Below are 18,092 nucleotides of genomic sequence, written 5' to 3'. Positions count from 1 at the left end.
AACAAGTGCCACCCGCATCCCTCTGTTGAGGATTGAAGATTGGAATTAAAATGTCACCCTTTCTTTTATCTTCAGCTGCAATTTGGAGGAGCTTTCCTGGAGGGTTGATTTGCTCCTTCTTTCATAGGGCTGGAATAATTCCATAAAAACCCTTTTGCTCACTCAAGTAAAATACTCTACCAAGTGAGTGGCATTTGGCAAACGTGTTCTCTTTTCTTGATTATTCTGGTCTATTGATCTGTGTCTCTGGAGAAATTCTGGAAAATTTCATGAAGTCTTTTGGAGTTTAAAGTATTATCTCCCCAGTGATTAACTCAAACCAGAGACTAATAAGATGAATTCCTGCCTTCATTGGCCGTCCCTGTTCTTCCTTCTTGCCCATCAATCCTTCAGGTCTCAAAGAACTCAAAATAAGGAAGTTTATTCATCACTAGTGGGTAGCAAGATAATGGAACAATTCAGATGGACCAGCCAGAAATAAATGCCTTCACAGAAAAAGTAGAAGGTGCCCAGTTGGTTGTAGGAAAAAAAGAATTTTACACGGAAACTGTGGAGAGATAAACCTTATTCTGTTAAAAAACACAAAATTATATTTATCCCATCTCGGGCAAATTCCATGAAGCTTGGATCCAAATAATCTGCCACTGGGAAAGAGGAATGAAATAGAAGTGTCTTTCTCTGTACTTTATTTTGGAAACATCACAATTGGCTTTTAAGTTCTTGGAGCACACGAGGAAAGAGCACCAGTCAGAGTTTCCAGAGAGTCAACTTTCTCCTGGAGAGAAGATAGCAGAAAAATGAATGATGGGCTACTTCTAATTTATAATGATTGTTTCATCTCTCTCAGATATTACTTTAGTTCTTGGATGAACGGTTCTTTTCTCCTGAATCGTGATTGCTTTTTAAAGATGAAAAAGATCAGAGAGGCTTTATAGTCCATTTCTAGTCATTACAAGTTTGCAACTTAGGTACTACTTTGGATACTAGTTTAAAATTGCTTGAATAATGAAAGGTCTAGTGTGCTTTACATTTGTTTTAATTTTTTTTCTTTGCTCTATGGCTAAAATAACAAGCAAACACTGATCAACAACTCTGGTTAGTTCATATGTCTTTTTAAGTTTGTTTGTGCTGAAGTCCAGACTTTACATCTCTTCAGCTATTTTGAACAACACTAGGGGCTCACTTTAGTAGAAGAAACCAAATAGCCAATATGAGAAATGCTGCTACTGTATGTCCATCTTACATAACAGGAAACATACAGTGCTTAGCTGTCTTATAACAATGAAGTGAATCGTCCCTATATGCTTGCTCTTGCATGAGGCGCTTATGAAAATTATGCTGTAGTTTTTAACTATTCTGAAGTTCTGACCACTTTCATTCATACGTGTATAAAAAAAGCTTGGAATGTTTTCCAGAAGAAATGGTGATGTTTTCATGCTGCTATTCTTAGAAAAACAATTTGGTCTGAAGCAAAAAGCAGGATAAAATCCATGTATTAATCACCTCCATTGCCTTTGTCCCAAATTTAAGATAATTGCTCTTCTTTCTGCACCAGTATCTTCTTTAACCCATGCTTCTTTCCCTTAGTGAAGAAATGGTGAAAATAAGGTTAAAAGGCAGAATATATAAGGCAGAATATAGGGGCAAGATATATACATGCTTTAGGGGCAGATATAATATCACACCTTTTTTATTTTAAAGCATTTATCTCACCCTCAGGCTGTTTTGCTCTGCCAAATACTTAGGATATAGCTTGATAATCATGAGTTTATTAATGGAATAAATGAGTGAGAAGATGGGGTTTGTGGTAAATCTAGACTAACAGTTCCCAAAGTGTGGTTCTATGTAATGCTAGTCTAGATAAGTATTGCACAAAATATTCTGAGTAGAAGAAAATAGACTGAGATATATTACAGACAATAGTTTTAGGAGAGTCAATATGCACGTTTATATATTAAGGACTGGAAAAAATCCTGTAGGAAAGAAACTTGATAAAGTTGAGTAACTCAAATTTCCTCAAATCTGTTTGACCATGGAATTATTTTTCCTCCCTTTTAATAACATTCTTCCTCTTAATGTCCCACAGAACCAGTACTCTAATTAACACCCTAGATCGAGACAGATAGATTGAATTAAGATGGAAAATCTTACCTTCCTTAAGCATTAAATTCAAAGTGTATTTATTAAACATGTACAGTGTCTTCACGTGTCACAGAAAGTCCAGTTAGTGAGAAAAGCGGGACAATAACATAAAAGCCTTCATTTCTCTTTAGGTCAGAAAAAAACAGTCAAAACAAAAATCTTCGGCCAGATGCAATGGCTCATGCCTATTATCCCAGCACTTTGGGAGGTCGAGGCAAGTGGATCATCTGTGGTCAGGAGTTTGAGACCAGCCTGGCCAACATGGTGAAACCCCGTCTTTATTAAAAATACAAAAAATTAGCTGGGAGTAGTTATGGGTGCCAGTAATCCTCGCTACTCAGGAGGCTGAGGCAGGAGAATCGCTTGAACCCGGGAGGCAGAGGTTGCAGTGAACCGAGATCATGTCACTGCACTCCAGCCTGGGCAACAAGAGTGAAACTCCATCTCAAAAACAAATGAACAAACAAACAAACATCTTGATAACATATTTCTTAGGGATGAATCAGATACCACTTAAAGATATAAATATCTTTATGGGAAGCAATGGTTAGATTTGCCTAAAATGTTTGCTATTGTAGAGTAACTGGTTTAATAGAGTCTTACAGAAAGAAACTGTACACTTTTTTGAAATGAATAACAATTTAGATGGGCAAGCTGTATAGACTGGTGGTTTTTTGTGTCTTTGATGTTTTGCATTTTTCTCAAGTAAGAGTGGACTGGAAAACAAACAAACGAACAAACAAATTGCTGAATATTTTCTATGTTTGTAAGGATTGTGAAGGACTTTATCACAAAGAGGCCAGTGTATGGTTTTTCCAGGCAAGCTTTCTTGTGACTTGTTTTGTTGTATCATTAGAGACGTTGTTTGAGACAAACAGGGTCCATCATTTCTTCACCATTCAAACCTGTAGGAGGAAGACGGCACTGACGTGAGAGAAGCTTCCACATGGCAGTCACCTTCCCTTTATTTCTGCTTTCCCTTCTTTTTGGGTAATGAATCGGGGTGTTGTTAGCTGCCTGCCTTGTGTTCATCACTGTCAGTACTGGCAGGGTAACAGATAACGGCAGAGATTCAAGGCCACCCAGGGAATGAAGCCTGACAGGACCTCATTTATCACTCCCCTTTTAGGGGGTCTCTGTAGTAGAGCCAGCATCAATGCTGTAATCGAAGCTCACCAGGTCGCACAGGGGCCAGGCAGGACTGCTCTGCCAAAAAGCAACTTGAGCTGTCAAATCTGCTTTGTAAATGAAGTGTTTTCCTAGAGACAGTGTGTTTATAATTGTCATCCTGTATGTAGTCCCTCAATGTCCAAGATCGGCTCTCCATGTGGTCCCTCTCATTTCTTTCAGACAAATGAAATTTACTTTATGTAGAATATGCCAGAAAATGGATTTCTTTGACCTTGGGCATACCTCAACAGACTCTACATCTGGGGTTTATCTTTTGACCCTAAAGGATTTGAGTTTCATCTCCTTGAGCAGCTCAATATTAAGGCTAAGCAGGAATAGCCTGCCCCTTTCTTTTCCTTTTCCCTGGGTGAATCCATTCTCATGGTTAACCCTTATTCATAAATGATGTCCAATTCTACATCACCAGCCAGCTTAGTTCTCCATTCTGTACTCCAGAATGATGTGGCCAGATTTCTACTTGAATATGCCACAGGCACCTTAAGCTCATCATATCTCAGACAGGAAATATCATCTTTATTCCAAACCTGCTTCTCAACTGTATTCTTAATCTCAAGAATGCACCACTTTCCTGCAAGAAAATGAGGGGCATTTTAGATTCTTTGTTAATGTTTACCCTTCTCTAAAATCTAATCACAACTGAATTCTGATGGAACCAACTCTTAAATATCTGTAGTAATCATCCCATCTCGTCTATCTCCATGTTTCATGTGAACTTTTTCAATAGCCTCTAAATGCTGTCCTTGCCTTTCCATCTCCATACTAGAGAGAGTTCTCCAACATACAGAGCTGATCAAGTCACTTTACTATTCAAACTGATCAATGACTACCCGTTGCCTATTGGATGGGATCCAAACCCCTTTTTGTGGCACTCCAGGCTCTTGATAATCTGGCCCTTATCTATCTGATCATTTTCTTCTCCTGGACTTTCCAAATTCAACTTTATGATCTATCAATACTGAATTCTGCATGTCCTAGAATAAGCCAGCCCTTTTAATATCTGTATCTTTTGATATGCTGTTTCCTCTTCCAGGAATGTCCTGTTAACACATGCCCACTTAGCAAACCCTATTTGTTATTTAAGTCTCAGTGAAGTCACTGTGTCATCTGTGAAGACTTCTCTAACTCCCTTCCAGTCATTTACTTTTTGTTATAAGATTATTTTTCATGCCTACCCTTTCACTATAGTACAAATTACATTTGTTAAATGCCTTAAAATTGTCAGGCCCTAGATTAGATTCTTTACATATTTGTATTTAATCCTCAAATCAGCCTATAAGGTAGATACCATTGGACCAATTATACAGATGATGAGGCTGAAATTCAGAGGGATTGAATAGTTTCCACAAAGTTATACAACTAGTACCAGGTGGGAATGGGCTTCAGCTGCAAGTATATGCAATTCCAAGATACTGTCTTTCCACTGTTTTAAGCTGTATCTGTTCAAGCCTTGAGAATAAGCACTGTGTGTTTTTGTTTTCATTTTCCCAGTGCTGAACAGTGTTTGGCACATAGTAGACATTCAACAAATAGTTAGTGGATGAATGAAGCTCGTAGAAGATTCCATCTGTTTGTATACACAAGATACATTATACACATAATCTCTATTTTTCATAACAGTCCTAAATTATAGGCATTGGTTTTCTCATTTTTACAGTTGTGAACCTGAAGGTTGAGCAGTAAAATGACTTTTCTCAGGTTGTGTATGGGGCAGAATCAGTGCTTTCTCACTCTATAGTCCATGCTCTGCTCAGAGTGTCATGCTGGCTGTCAGTGAATGAATTCTCTAATGACAATGACAGAACATCAAGGAAGGGATATAGAGAGATTAAGAGCATATGGTTCAAGTCCAAATTTGTTACTGTATCCTTCAAGGCTTTCCGTGGTTTCATTATATTCTTTCTATTCCTCTTTTTCCAACACAACTTTGCGACCTCCATTCCCCCCTCTCTTCAGTCAGGCTGTCCTCTTCACATTTCCTCTTCCATATCATGCCTACTGTTCCTGCTCTCTGATTTTACTCACACTCTTTCCACTGCCTGAAGTGCCCTCCTCCACTGCTGCTCCCAGCTGAGCCCATACATCTCTCAAGGACAAGCTCAAGTTCCATCTCCTCTGTGAACTATTCCCCGTAGCTCTATTCTGCTTGCCCTGACCGAACATAATGTTGTCTGTACCTTATATTGTGGTCTTGGTTCATAATTTTATTGCATTGCTCTATACTATCTTGCATCCTGTAATTACTTCAGCATCTAAGTTTTATTCCCAGGAATATTGCAAACTCCTTGACAGGAGGGACTGTGCTATATATTTCTTTTATATTTCACACAGTGCACAGCACAATTCTAGGTGGGCACTCAATAAATATTTATTGAATTAAATTGAATATGGCACAGACTACATTTAGGCCTTCGTAAAATTCCTTTTCATAAATTATATGGGTCTAGACAAGAGGATTATTGGAGGGAACCACCTGAATATATTCAGTCTGGGCAAATACACACAAGATTGCAGGACTATAATGCAGGTTCTCGGACAAAGAGAAATGGCTAAACTGGGATTTGGACCCAAGGGTGGAGAGAGGAAGACTCTGCTAGATCAGAGAGGAGTGGGAGTAGTAGCTGCAGCAAGAGCAGAGACTGAGAATTTATAAACCTGAGATATGCCTCCAGAGCAGAGAGTTTGCAAAAAAGTTTTGTTTTTTAAAGTTATTAATAAGTTAAATAATTTGACAATGTGTTCTTATGTAGTTAGGAGATTTCCTGGATAAATATCTTGCTAGGTCAGCAAAATAAGGCTGCTCTCAATAATTTCTGCACAGGTGGAATACAGTGTTTTTAGAGTTTTATTTGTAAAACACATTTCTATGGCCTTTTCTTTCTGCGGCCCTCTCCCAACTCTGTTTCCCTCCCTCCCTCTGTCATACACACACACACACACACACACACACACACACACTCACACATACACATGTTCTTTCAATTGAAGTCTTCCCTGAATATTTGCATTGATAATATTCCCTCTTAAGCAACTAGATTCTCAGTTTTGTAATTTTGTACTCCCATCTTGGATTTACATGTTTAGGTCTATGAGGGACCCTTATGTGTAGAACTTGACCCTAAATTTATCATTCCAAACAAAATTAACCATCCACAGCAGTTAATGTAGCTCTGGGAATACTTCAATATTTTTATTTAAAAAACTATCTGAACATCTTTCCTTTTGGCCTCATTCCTGGGGTTGGAGCCTCTGCATTATTGCCAGGAACACTTTCCTAAACATTTTGAAGAAGAAAGGAACTTAGTATTCTGGAAGCCTAAATAGAGATTACATGGCAACTCAGGGGACTATCTTGTTCCTTTCCTTGTTTTCCAATAAGAGATGAATTATAAAACATTTTCATCCATTTGATTGCAATGGAAAACCCTTAAAAATCTCCAGGGAAAAACATGCCACCACCTCACTAGAAAACAGTTTTGGTGTCCCGTAAATGCTATTAAATACCAAGAAAATGCTCTCCATGAGGAAATGTTCTTCCTCCTCTTTCTCTCTTTTCTCTCCCTTCTTTTCTTTGTTCTTGGTGCTTGATTGTGAAGCGATGATTTGTTTCCAGTTGAATGCTTTCCTCTGACTGACTCATCTCAGCTGACTCGTCTCAGAGCCAGGCACCTTTACCTCTCTGCTAAGCGTGACCACGTGACACAATTCTGGCCGATGACTACAAGCAGAGGATGAGTCTGCAATATGGGTGAGTCTTCTATAAAAGCTCCCTTTGGGAGGCTAAGGCAGGTGGATCACGAGGTCAGGAGTTCAGGACCAGCCTGACCAACATGGTGAAACCCTGTCTCTACTAAAAATACAAAAATTAGCCGGGTGTGGTGGCAGGTGCCTGTAATCCCAGCTACTCAGGAGGCTGAGGCAGGAGAATCGCTTGAACCTGGGAGGCGGAGGTTGCAGTGAGCCGAGATCGCATCATTGCACTCCAGCTGGGGCGACAGTGTGTGACTCCGTCTCAAAAAAAAAAAAAAAAAGTTTCTTAAAAGAGAATAGGTTTAGCTCACCTACTCTTTTGGCCTTTTGCCCAATCCCCTTCTTTTTCCCTGGGACGTGGAGGTGGGACCGGGGGATGCAGCAGCCATCTGGCAATCAGGAGGTTGGAAGTGTGGAGAAGGAGGTCTATATGCTAAGGATGGCAGAGCCCAAAAGCTAGAAAGGCTGGGTGCTGATGGTTTCACTGAGGCACTGTCAGGCCAGCACTTTCCATCCTTAGTTGTGTGAGGCAAACAAATCCCATAATTGTTTAATGATTGTCAGGTTTTGTATTAAGAACAGTGAAGCACAATCCTACTGATTTTAATGGTCTTCTACTCACTGTTGGTTGCTGTCATTGAAAATTTCATCTAAGTAGCTCATTAGAAAAAAAAAACAAGTGATAAATTTTTTTATTACCATGTCATTTAGAAACTGTACACAATAATAGATGACATTGTATGTCTTCCTTTCCCTGTTAAAATTGTTTTATTCATTTAGGCTATATATAGATGTGATTGATGGTCGAAGGTGATGCTGACAGGAATATTGTTCTCCTTGTGCACCTCTAACCCATGCAATCACCATGGCTCACTGCTGGTCCTAATCTTTGCTACAGACTGTAGATTTCACTAACACCTGCAATGACACTAAGGTTTGCACAACATCTAGATTGATTTCCGTATCCTGCCTGTTTGTGTCTATTTATTTTCATCTTCTAAAATTGAGTTATTTCTTTTTTAACCTCCTGGATTATCATCAATTCTTCATTCCAGAGCTGGATATTCTACATAAACTGGGTTGGGTTAATTCCCATAATATTGGGCTAAAGGTATGTTCTAGGGGCCACTGTTCCATGCTAATCTTCTGGGAAAAAGGCAAGGCTTTTAGACTATCTCAGAGGCAGGCCCACAGACATGCCTAGTTTACTTTGAGATGGCATGACCCATGCCATTCTTAGCCTGAGCCACAGGAGAGAAGAGGGAAGATGAAAATCCTGGACAACACTGATCTCTGTGTGCATCCTACTCTTTCTCCTTCTGTTTTTTTCTCAAACGTGGTCATGCCTTTTCCATTTGTAAATTTTCTATCTCCATAAGACAAATTAAAGATTAAATTACACTAAGTCGACATTATTTTCATTATTACAGTTATTATTATCTATGCGAATCATCTGTATACATAAAGTGAAATCTATCTTCCACAAAAAGATATTTTCAGAGCAAAATGAAGACCCAACCCCCTGTATTGACTTAAAAAACATCAGTACTGCTTTTGTACATTAGTATTAGCTGCCTTTGCCCTGAATGTGGCATGATGTCTAAGTTGTATTTGTATTTGTCCTCCTTATTAGCCACTTTGAGAGAGTCAAACTACAGAGAATGAGGGAATCATTGGCTTTACCTTCATCTAATGAAATTTGGCTGAATGAAACAGGTGGGAACATTGGTAAAAAGAGGATGGTATTTGACCACTTGGACTTTAGAAGTGCCTGGAATGAAGAGGCCATTCTCTGGTCCATCAATCTCTTGGCAGTTGCAGTTGGATTTGGAAGAGCTTGTGGTAAAAGATTGGTAGAATAATTGATCAGTTGAAAGGTAGTTAATGACATTCACTTAGGAAATTGGCTCCACACTTACCTAGTCAGCAGTATGGTGCCCAACCTTAGTTCTTCCTGGTACTTCCAGGAAAAGCAATGCCAGGTGTTGTGGTCAGGTAGACTAGTGGACCCCTAAGATGTCCCCGTCCTAATCCCCAAACCCTGTAATCCCTGTAATATGTTGCCTCACATGGCAAAAAGGAATTTTGCAGATGTGATTAAAATAAGAATCTTGAGATGGGAAGATTTTTCTGGATCATCTGGGTGGGCCCAATGTAATCACAAGGGCATCCTCTCTAGAAGAGGGAGGCAGGATTGTCAGAGTGAGAGAGAAATTGGAAGATGCTACACTATTGGCTTTGAAGATGGAAGAGGCCTAGTCAAGGAACAAAAGTGGCTTCTAGAAACTGGAGAAGACAACAGTTCTCTCCTGGAGCTTCTAGAAGGAACACAGCCCTACCTACACTTTGATTTTAGCCAAGAGAAACTCATGTTGGACTTCTGACTTCCAGAATCATAAGATAATACATTTGTGTTGTTTCAAGCCACTAAGTATGTGATAACTTGTTACAACAGAAATTGGAAACTGATACACTAGGTTTGCTTGCTTTTCTACTTAAGCTTTTTATTCCATACAACTCCCACCACCTCTCTCTTCTCCCAAATCCACCCTGCGCCATGAGGCCATATTAGTTCTGTTAATTCCTTGGAATTTTAGACAGTAAAATAAGATAGGCACTTAAATTCCTGTTCCTTTGTGTAATTGCTCTCAGGTGCCTTAGGAAATACAGTCGTTTTCACACATGAAACTGGCACTACTGAGCTTGTTTAGTCACATCCCTCATCACCTTGAACCTGGATTATTGTAGCAACCTTCTCTGTGTTCTCTACTGTATGGTAAAAATATTACTTGTATTTTATTGCTCTAACTAGACAAAACTGATCTTTGAATACAACACTTTTATCATGGCAGTCTCTTATCAAGAATCAATACTCGCTCTCCATTTGCTAAGAAACAGAGTCGTCTTTTTAGCCTTCATAATATGATTCTGCTCTGGCTTTCCAACTTGAGCTTGGACACTCTGTTTGGTTGGGTTACTCTATCTCGCATCTCCCATACTGTAACAATTCTTCGTCCCACCTGGAAGGATCGTCTCTTATCTTTTTTCCCTTCTCCTTCCCCTCTCTTCCTTTCCCCTCTCCTCCCCTCTCCTCCTTTCTCCTCCCCTCCCCTCTCCTCCTTTCCCTTCCTGTCCCTTCCTTCCTTCCCTTCCTTCCTTTCTTTCTTTCTCTTTCTTTTCTTTTCTTTTCTTTCTTTCTTTCTTTTTCTTCTCTTGCTCTCTGTCTTTCTTTTCTTTCCTTCCTTCCTTCCTTCCTTCCTTCCTTCCTTCCTTCCTTCCTTCTTCCCTCCCTCCCTCCCTCCATTCCTCCCTTCCTTTCCATCTTTCTTTCTTTTCTATCTTCATTGTCATTCTGTACATTTAAAAGTCTGGAATGAGTTACCAGACATTCCTGGCTCTTTTTGTTTCGGGTCCCTTACTTGACCACTGAACTGTAGTTGGTATCTCCTATGTGGTTTTATTTGTGAATTGAATATTATACTCTTGTAGTCTGTATTAGCCCATTCTCACATTGCTATAAAGAACTATGTGAGACTGAGTAATTTATAAAGAAAAGAGGTTTAATTGTCTCACAGTTCTGAGGACTATACAGGAAGCATGGCTGGGAAGGCCTCAGGAAACTTACAATCATGGTGGAAGGTGAAGGGGAAGCCAGCACATCCTACATGGCTGCAGCAGGAGGAAGAGAGAGGGAAGGGGGAGGTGCTACACACTTTCAAACAACCAGATCTCATGAGAACTCTATGATGAGAACAGCAAGGGGAAGGTCCGCCCCCATGATTCTATCACCTCCCACCAGGCCCCTCCTCCAACAATGGGAATTACAATTCAACATGAGATTTGTGGTGGGACACAGAGTCAAACCATATTATAGTCCTTTTTTTTCCTGTGATTTAAGGCAGAGTGTGCTCTAATAATGCAAATTGATTTATACTTAGCTAACAACATTGTCTACTGTCTTCTGCACCTGTCTACAACTAACACATGACCAGTGCCACAGATTCTCCAGAGAGCTAGTTGTGCATGGAGGTGGTAGGTTAGAAGCTGCTAATAGGACCAGATAGGAAACCTGGATGAAATTAGCATAGTGTTCTATTCATCCGAGCAAACTATCTCTGGAAGTGGTTGGCAAAACTGGGATTTTATCTGGCTAGCTGATTGACTAAATAGTCTTTTTAGAATGCTTCCATAGACTTCTCCATCACATCACCTGTATGTACGTAAACTGCATTATTATTTCATTATCATCATCATTATTATTATATAAAGCTTCCAGTGTTTTCTTAAAACGGTAACCCAGATGTCAGGCCTGAAATTTCCAACTTGCTGGGAGTTGTCTTTAATATTTAAGTAAAATTTGGTTTATGTCTCCATTTCAGTGGGAAAGTCAGTGTTTCTTCCATTATCTCTGAAATTCTAGGGAAGTGAGATTTTTGGTAATACTTATGGCTGGGAGTTCTTACTTTGGCTTCATTTATAAATTTCCAGTCTGCATTTTGCCCTCTTGAATGCCATTTCTTTTCTGGCATGATGTTATTCCACTGAATTTGCCCATCTCCGATGTCTTTTCTCCTCAAAGTCCCAACAATTTAGGATGCAGTGTACTGCAGACCTTACTGAACATTTGCGGCAGGGGGTGACCTGGAGGGTCAGAGGATCTGTGTTCATTGCTTCTATTAAAAGCCTATTAGACATTCCTGTTTGGCATTTCAGACAGATCTGCCTTAAAAATTACTGGCTAACTCTCCTTCTTAGATGCTAGTCTTCTCCCATGCTAGAGGCACACTCTATCTCCTTTAACTACTCTTCTCCTTCTAGATTATGATTCCTGTCCATTTTTGAGGTAGAGCCATGCAGATATTCCTTTGTTTTGTCTTAGATGGTTCAAGTCAGGCCTTGCAGGCTTCAAGTTTATAATCAAACATGTCTACCTAGGTGTGTTGCTAAGCAAAGATGGTTTTCTCCTTGAGAAAAATTCTATTAGTAATGCAATTTTTTTTTCATTTATTATGAGTGGAGAACATAAGTCGGAATTACTCATGAAAGCTATAAAATGTTTCCACTCCATATATTTGGGTGTTGAGATTGTGGGTGACTTTTTTTTAGGTCTTTCTTATCTTCAAAATTTTCTGTAATAATTATGTTGTTACTTTGCAACTAGAAAAAAGTAAATGAAACACACTAATCAAAACAAATACAAATAAAGGGAAATTACTAAAAATTGACAAATATAAAGGTACTTGTTATTTATATTTTGATATATCAATGTGTCCTTTACTTTTAGAATCAAAGTTCATAAAGGCGGTCAATTTTTAAGTAAGTTCTTGGCTCTCTGATAAATGTGAAGTGATGTATACTTGATTCACCCACCTGACCTATTGGCACTGATTCAAGATATTAAGCCATTTTATGGGGAAATTTGATGGGTACAAGTTATTGCCCCATTATCTGTGTAAGATACAGAATAAATCACCCTTCAGTTGGGCCCATGGGAATAAGGCCTGTAGAGAAAGAATAACTTTGAAGAATAGGAACTAAAGTGATCAAAATGGACACCAAAAGTATTCAAGATACACAAATATTAGAAAAAGATATGATGAAATACAGCAAGGTAATGACAATAAAACATGAGTCTTTTTGGCCAAATTTTTTTCTACTTCCTCATTTCTGCTGTCACTTTGCTAAATCAACAATTCAGTTTGGACCAGCTGCTCTAGTGATAAAGCTTTAAATAAGCATATAGAAATAACCGAGACAAATGATGGAGTTATCCTTTACCATAATATATTTTCACAACGCCTGACAGTCCCCCATTTAATCAAGAGATTGGCAGGACAGGGAACAAGTTGGTAATTTGGAGATGAGATGTAATAAAAATGTTATAATTCATGGATGAGACACCCAGACTACATTATGTATTATGAGTTTAACTTGACTTATAACTCTTTCTAGAATTTAAACTGTCATATCCGACCATATGCATTGACTTTTATAGTGATTTAATGAGTTGTTTGGTGAAAATAAATGTTGACAAAGTTACAAAATTTTCTGACTCTATTCTTGTTTTTTTGGTTGTTGTTCTCCTTTGGATACTAGAGCTGGCTGTCTTACAATAACCCAAGAGTTTCTCTTCCCTCAAAATCCATGGCTAGGATCTTAGTCCTTGCATGGATTTTGCTCATTTTTCATGCTTGACCTTGGTAGATGGATCATCACCAAAAGAACCTAAGAGAACATACTGATTAACCTCTGGTGGCAGCAAGATAATGTATAAAGCTTGGAAATATGGGACTGAAACCTCTTACATCTGAAGTGTCAGCAGATTCTCCAGAAAAGCGTTTCATCTTCAGGATGTGGTTTGGCTTCAGCTTAGTTTTACTGAGGGGCCATTTTCCAGCAATTCAGACAGCTGGTCATGATGCTGGAGTTGGAGGGTGACGGATTACCTTGTAAAGACAAGCTCAATTCCTATGGAAGCTCACAGGAGATACTCAGCTACTGTGATTGATGCTGTTAATACTGAAAGAAATGAAATAATGCCAAGTTGTAGTAATAGTAGCATAGCAAAGAATCTTGTCAAATGAGCTGTAATTTGAGCAGGCACACATTTTACACTCATTAGGAAAAGTAAGGAACAACTAATTGGCTTATTATGTACCCTCTAATTGGTTCAGCTAACTTTCAGTTATGGCATAAGGGACTAAATGGGGGAATCCTGTTGGGATTTGGCTAGGCCAGAGAGACCTCATGAAATTTCCCTACATGATAAAAATGGTGAGATGCACCACCATTTAGCAAACATAATAAGGAAATAACCCATAATCTATTAAGAGCTGCCTAACCATCCTGGCTGTGTGGTCAATGAACCGGCATGAATGTAAAACTCCCTGGGAATAGAATGATCTGATGTGTAGGAGGGAATGACCTCCTTTAGGGCACCTGGCGGCCTGGAGAGTGATTTACTCTCTTGTCCTACAAGAAGCCATTTACCTCACAGGGGTGGCATTTTTTTTTCACCCATGAGTTTCACCCCAGCTGCTACTGTTATCTGCATATGTAAAGGGACGTGGAAATTTGAGAGAATTACCTAGGCCATATAAACTCACTAAAACATGTTTTCTTCAATTACCTGAATACTTCAGTCAAATGGTTTTTTGGCCTAAGTGATAATTTCCTTAATTTGAATTTCACTTTGGATATGTGGCCTAGACTATGTCACAGGAGGGAAAAGTATTAAAGTTGCTAAAGGAAAAGGCTTCAAAAATGTTTTAGAGACAACCCATAATGCTATGTTAAAAGAAAATTCGCTTGTGATATGCAGCCCAGTGATAATTGATCCATTTTTATCCTTTAACATTTATTATTTAAGCTCAGGCTTTAATATTTAAATCCATAAACATGGCTTATTATCTGAATGCTAAAAAAAAGATGTTATTTAACATCAGAACCTGACTCCTTCTCACCAACTCCATTACTAATACCTTGTCCAAGGTGTCATCATCTTACACCTGATTTATTGCAAGAGCCTCGAAACTCATCTCCCACTTTCACTCTGTATCTGGATGTGGTGCTTCTATTTTCTATGTAGTGGCCAGAGTCGTCCTGTTAAAACATAAGTTAATTTTACCATTTTCCTCCTAAAAACTATTCAATGGCTTCCCATCTCACTCAGAGCAAAGACCATGGTCCTCACCATGGCTAAAGGCTCTGCAAGCTTGGCCCCCAGCAAGCTCTCTGCCTTCTTCTTGAACCTTTGTCACTGCTCTAGCCACATTGGCTTCCTGGTCATTTCCTCACCACATGGAGCACTCTCTCCCCATGTGACCTTCGTATTTGCTGTTTCTCCTGCCTGGAATACTCTTGCCCCATTACCTACATGGCTCAATGGATCAGTTCCTCCAGAATCTCTGCTCACATGGCCACTTATCAGACAAGTCTTCTGTGACCACTGTATGAAAGAGATGGTACGCTCAACGCCAACTGTATTTCTTCCCTTCCTTTCTCTAATTCTTCTGCATAGAAGTTGTCATGCCTGATATTCCTCTCTTGATTTATTTATTGCCAGGCTCTCCCAGCCTCTAAACATATGTGTGAGGGTGATACTTTGTATAATATTTTTATTTCTCATGGCAGATTGACTTTTCTAAGATGGGCACGAGAAGATCTCCCAACCCACATTGTCTAATTAGAATGTGACAGTGACACATTTCCCATTGAGAGATGTGAGGGGTCTATGCTTCTTTCCCTTGAATCTTGGCAGGTCTGTGACTATTGGCAGTAGTGATGGTATGTGATTTCCAAGGATAAATCATAAAAGCGATGTAGTTTGTTCCTGGTTCTCTTGAGACTCTCAGTCTGGGAACCCAGTCACCATGCTGTGAGGAAACCCAGGCTACACAAAGAGACAACGTTTAATTGCCCCAGCTGAGGTCCTAGTTGACAGCCAGCATCGATGGCTAAACATGTGATTGCAGAAGCCTTTGCAATAACCCCAGGCCCCTGTCATCATCTGACTGCAACTATTTCAGAGACCCTGACAGACAACTGCTTAGATAAGCTTAGGCAGTCAAAATGTGAGTCATAATAATAAAATGATTGCTATCTTTTAAGCCACTACATTTTGGGATATTCATTTGGTAACAATCAATGTCTAGAACATGGCTATATTCTCTAGAGCCTAGAATAGTGCCTGAAAGATACTGTGTTAGGCCATTTTTGCATTGCTATAAAGAAATAACTGAGGCTGGATAGGTTATAAAGAAAAGAGATTTAATTGGCTTGTGGTTCTGCAGGCTGTAAGGAAGCATGGTGCTGGCATCTGCTTCTGGTGAGGGCCTCAGGAAGCTTTCAATCATCGCAGAAGGTGAAGAGGAAGCAGGTGTATCATATGGCAGAGGAAGCAAGAGAGAGAATGGAGAGATCCCAGATTCTTTTAAACAACCACATCTTGCATAAACTGAGTGAGAACTCACTTATCACTGAGGGATTGGTGCTAAGCCAATTATGAGTTTAACTTGACTTACGAATATAAGGGATCTGCTCCCATGACCCAAACACCTCTTACCAGGCCCCACCTCCATCACTGGAGGTCACATTTCAACATGAGATTTGGAGGGGACAGACATCAAAACCCTATCACATACTTCCTCAATAAATATTTTCTGAATAGTCAAATGATGCAAAACCCTGGAGGTAAAAATATACTGGTTTCTGGATGGAAAAGACTTCTTTCAGTCTTCCTTCATTAAAAGGCAACACTTGATTAATTTATTTACATATTATACAACACCTTGTGCATTTAAAATTTTCAAGTTAGCAGTTCCCTTTGAATTTTTAAATATATATATGGACTACTCACAATATATGAGTAAAGGAAGATGAACTTAAGGCTTAAAATTTTGTTTTTATTTTCGATCATTCCATTATATATAAGCATCTTCAACAGAGAGAATAATATTAAGTCTAGAAAAAGGCTTTGATGTGAAAGAGGTTGAGGTTCTAGTATTAACTGTTGATTGACTTTGTTCTTGCTGTATTTCTTCCCAGTAGTAATTGCTAATCAATCATGACTCACGGAGAATAGAAAAGTTCTAGCCTTGTTTACATTTTACACTATTACTACAGTAGCATTTTAGACAAAAGCAAAAAGCAAAGCAAAACAAAACAAAACAAAAAATCAACAACAAAAAACCAATTTTCAATGTCACCATAAGTCACATGAAGTAAAATTGTTTTAAAATGGGCTTCTTTTCTCAGTAAGAAAGACCTGTTACACCTGGAGCTGTACTGTTTTCCTCTTCACTACCTCATGTCAAAGCAGTGGGCTGTTCTAGGACACAACCCTTACAAATGTCATCTGCCTCCAACCTTAAAAGTCAACCAACCTGATTCAGTGACTTGGCTTTAGACACAGAGAAGCTGAGTTTTCATCTTGGGCCAGTTTCTGAGAGGTCTGAGAATGCATTTTTTTCTTCCTTTTTTGATTTAGAGTTGCTTGTCTCTTGGCAGGCCTCTGTATCGTGACAGGCAGCTTTGCTGTTGCCCATCCGGCTGTTCAAGCATGTAACTTAAATCTTGTGGAGATGTTTGGGAGCAGGCCAGGGCTGAATGCAGTCCTTTTTCTTTGAAAACATGCAGCAACAACATAGGAAATGGCCGCCTCATTTAAGATGTCATCCTAGAATGTGTACATTGCTGGCTCCAAAAGGAAACCCAAGCATTGAAGGATACCTCAGGGTAGGGAAACCATTTGAAAATGAATGCTTTTCAAATCCTCTGCCACTCTCTAGCCTTCAGCCTTGGGGATAGTGGAGTCCCTTCAGGCTAGGGCTCTATACCTGTTCTGTGCCGTCTAGTCTCTCTTTAATTTTGATGATTTTCTGTTATTCTTAGGGGCTGACAGCAAGTTTGTGAAACAGCATGCATGACTAAAGTCACATTAGAAATTTGGTGTAGGCTTAAGGCAGAACACAAGGAACAGTCATGTGAGGCCTGGCATGCAGAGACTATGGAGCTATGGCACTGGACACTTCATGCCCATGCCCATCTGGGCTGCGTATCATGTGAGCTCCAGTGGAGCTATCCTGGCTGCCTCTGTGTGGAGCAGGGACAAAATTTTCTTGCCAAGCCCTGCATTGTTTTTGTTTGAAGTCTTGATTCTTTTTGTTTTAAGCTACTGTATTAGGGTGCTGCAGAGGGATAGAACCAATAGGATATATGCAAATTTAAAAGGGAGTTTATGTGGTACAAAGATGGCCGAATAGGAACAGCTCTGGTCTGCAGCTCCCAGCGAGATCAACGCAGAAGGCAGGTGATTTCTGCATTTCCAACTGAGGTGCCTGGCTCATCTCAGTGGGACTGGTTAGACAATGTGTGCAGCACACGGAGGGCAAGCAGAAGTAGGGTGGGGTGTCACCTAACCTGGGAAGTGCAAGTGGTAAGGGAACTCCCTCCCGTAGCCAAGGGAAGCCTTGAGGGACTGTGCCATGAGGAACTGTGCATTCCGGCCTAGA

The sequence above is a fragment of the Hylobates moloch genome, unplaced genomic scaffold, assembly GCF_009828535.3.
Source record: "Hylobates moloch isolate HMO894 unplaced genomic scaffold, HMol_V3 SCAFFOLD_3, whole genome shotgun sequence".
Classification (NCBI taxonomy): Eukaryota; Metazoa; Chordata; class Mammalia; order Primates; family Hylobatidae; genus Hylobates; species Hylobates moloch.
The sequence above is the reverse complement of the archived record's forward strand: the minus strand, read 5'-3'. Positions refer to the sequence as shown.